This window comes from Sinocyclocheilus grahami, unplaced genomic scaffold (genome assembly GCF_001515645.1).
Source record: "Sinocyclocheilus grahami isolate Dianchi unplaced genomic scaffold, SAMN03320097.WGS_v1.1 scaffold1085.1, whole genome shotgun sequence".
Classification (NCBI taxonomy): Eukaryota; Metazoa; Chordata; class Actinopteri; order Cypriniformes; family Cyprinidae; genus Sinocyclocheilus; species Sinocyclocheilus grahami.
The window spans coordinates 198,405-201,318 of record NW_015506264.1 but is presented as its reverse complement, the minus strand read 5'-3'; the positions used below and the strand labels follow the sequence as shown (position 1 = coordinate 201,318).

The window sequence follows — 2,914 nt, the reverse complement described above, 5'->3', positions numbered from 1 at the left end:
TCTGTACCTGTGGGGCAGGTGCGCTGGAGGACGTGTGTGTGTGTCTGTACCTGTGTAGCGCTGGAGGACAGGTGCGTGTGTCTGTACCTGTGTGGCAGGTGCGCTGGAAGACAGGTGCGGGCAGTCTGCGATGCGAGCGGCGGCGCGGGGGTCCGAGGAGCTGATGAGCACAGGTGCGCTGATCTCCATCGAGTGCCGGTTGTTTTCCATCACCTGCGCCGAGCGCTGCGTCATGCTGAGTGCCGTGAACGAGTGTCGCTTCTTGGCGTTCTTCTTCCCCTCCGCGTGTGTGTGCGCACCGTTCCCGTTACAGCTGACGGCTTCAGCGCTCGCCGACGGCTTGTCCATCTCCATCAGCTGCTTCGCCGTTTCATTCAGCTGAGGACAAACAGAGCAGTCCACAGGGTTGTTTTATACTTACAGCAGTAGTCTCTTCTGCTCAGCAAGGCCGCATTTATTTGATATTTGAAATGAGAGAGGTGAGCTCAACACGGTTTTAGTTTCACTTTAAATAAATAAATTTTGACTTAACATTTATATGTTGTTTATAATGAATGGAACTTCATAAAGAAAAATTTGTGTTTTTATTTTATATGTAAAGTTACACTGTAATTTTATTTTTTCATTCTTGTTCCGTTCCAAATACTGTTCAGTTTAAATTATTTTTTGTGGAGTGACGGGAACTAAAATAGCGTATATTTTTAACCATGCAGCAAAAATGAATTGAAAAAAATTACTATGAAAAATTACCTTTTTATGAGCATCCAATTTATTTCTGTGATGCGCAACTGTATTGTCAGCATCATTACTCCAGTCTTCAGTGTCACATGATCCTTCAGCAATCATTTCTGATTATTATCAATGTTAAAAACAGTTGTGCTGCCCAATATTTTTAAGGAAACAAAGACATAATATGGTATGTGTATCTGACATTATGCTATTAATATTTTACTTATTGTATTTGTGCTATTGACAGTGTGCAGCACTTTGCTCGGCTTTTAGCTGTTTTTAAATGTGCTTTAGAAATAAACTTGAACTTGAACTTGAACTTGAACATAAAAAAAAGAAAGAAAGAAAAATAAATTAATACATTTATTTAACAAGGCTGCATTAAATTGATTAAAAGTTACAAAAGTTTTCCATTTCAAATAAATGCTGTTCTTTTGAACTTTCTGTTCATCTGTGAATCCTGAAAAATAAAATGTATCAGTTTACAGCAGCACGACTGTTTTCAACATTGATAATAATCAGAAATGTTTCTGGAGCAGCAGATCAGCATATTATACTGATTTCTGAAGATCATGTGACACTGAAGACTGGAGGAATGATGCTGAAAATACAGCTGCGGATCACAGAAATACATTACAGTTTAAAGGGGTCATATGATGCTGCTAAAAGGAACATTATTTTGTGTATTTGGTGTAATGGAATGCGTTTATGCGGTTTAAGGTTCAAAAAACACATTATTTTCCACATACTGTACATTATTGTTTCTCCTCTATGCCCCGCCTTTCTGAAATGTGTCGATTTTTACAAAGCTCATCGGTCTGAAAAGCGAGGTGTGCTGTGATTGGCCAGCTATCCAGTGCGTTGTGATTGGCCGAATACCTCAAGCGTGAGACGGAAATATTACGCCCCTCACCATACTGTGATGATGCCCTGTCCGGCCGGAGCTACGAGACAAACACATTAACGATGTAAACATTACAAACGAGGCATTTGTTGCATCCAGTGGGGACATAATTACTGATTATAATGACTTATACTGTCTTTTTACGCGTTGCGTTGTCTTGAAACCATGTCTGCATTTGTGATCGGAGAAATGACAAACAACAAGCGCTATTCTACACTGCTCAAAACTCACGTGTGAATCATCAGTGGCAAATTCTTTAAATATAAAACCGTACTTACAGTCTGTGAGTCAGAACAGCCGGCATTGTAGTCTACTCTCCCAGGATCAGGACACAGTCCTCCATAAAATGTGCTGCACACATCTGAATATTTGGGTTGAAGTGTTCTGGAACAGTGCTGTAAATACAACTTAACCACTGTGTCCTCTTTTGGAAGGCCAAACAAAGTAGTTTCGCTTTCACAACGAAACACATGGCGCTTTCACGACATGGCGGCGGCAGCGGCAGCAACAATAAAGTTACGCCTTCTTTCTTTGTTTGGGCGGCGTTATGCAAAATGTTTAAACGAGCCGTTTTAGGGGGGCGTGGACGAGTCTTAACTTTTATAAACCAGGCCAAACAAAGTAGTTTCGCTTTCACAACGAAACACATGGCGCTTTCACGACATGGCGGCGGCAGCGGCAGCAACAATAAAGTTACGCCTTCTTTCTTTGTTTGGGCGGCGTTATGCAAAATGTTTAAACGAGCCGTTTTAGGGGGGCGTGGACGAGTCTTAACTTTTATAAACCATATCTCTTTGGGTTTGAGACTTTAGTCTTAGCAACTTCAGGGATCTTATCTATGCACAATCAGCTTGTAACACTCCAAAGAGAAAGGAAAACTTGAAATCGCATCATATGACCCCTTTAACAGATATTCACACAGAAAACAGCCTTGGTGAGCAGAAGAGACTTCTTTCAGAAACATTAAAAAACCAAACTTCTGACCAGTAGTGTATGTTTACTGTTAAATATATTTCATAAATATTGACACATCAACTGAATGAATGAACAGAGAATACAGCATCATTACAAACAGATTCAACTGAGAAGCTGAAACACATGAGTCCTGCTGCACACACACACACACACAAACACACACTCTCTCTCTCTCTCTCACACACACACACACCCACACACACACACACACACACACACACACACACTCTCTCTCTCTCTCTCTCTCTCTCTCACACACACACACTCACTCTCTCACACACACACACACACACACACTCTCGCTCT

The 2,914-nt window shown here is 41.2% G+C and overlaps 1 pseudogene; it reads right to left on the bottom strand.

Moving 5' to 3' along the window:
• Nucleotides 1-2,914, bottom strand: part of LOC107566577 (SH3 domain-containing RING finger protein 3-like) — a 147,396-nt pseudogene that overhangs the window by 36,548 nt on the left and 107,934 nt on the right.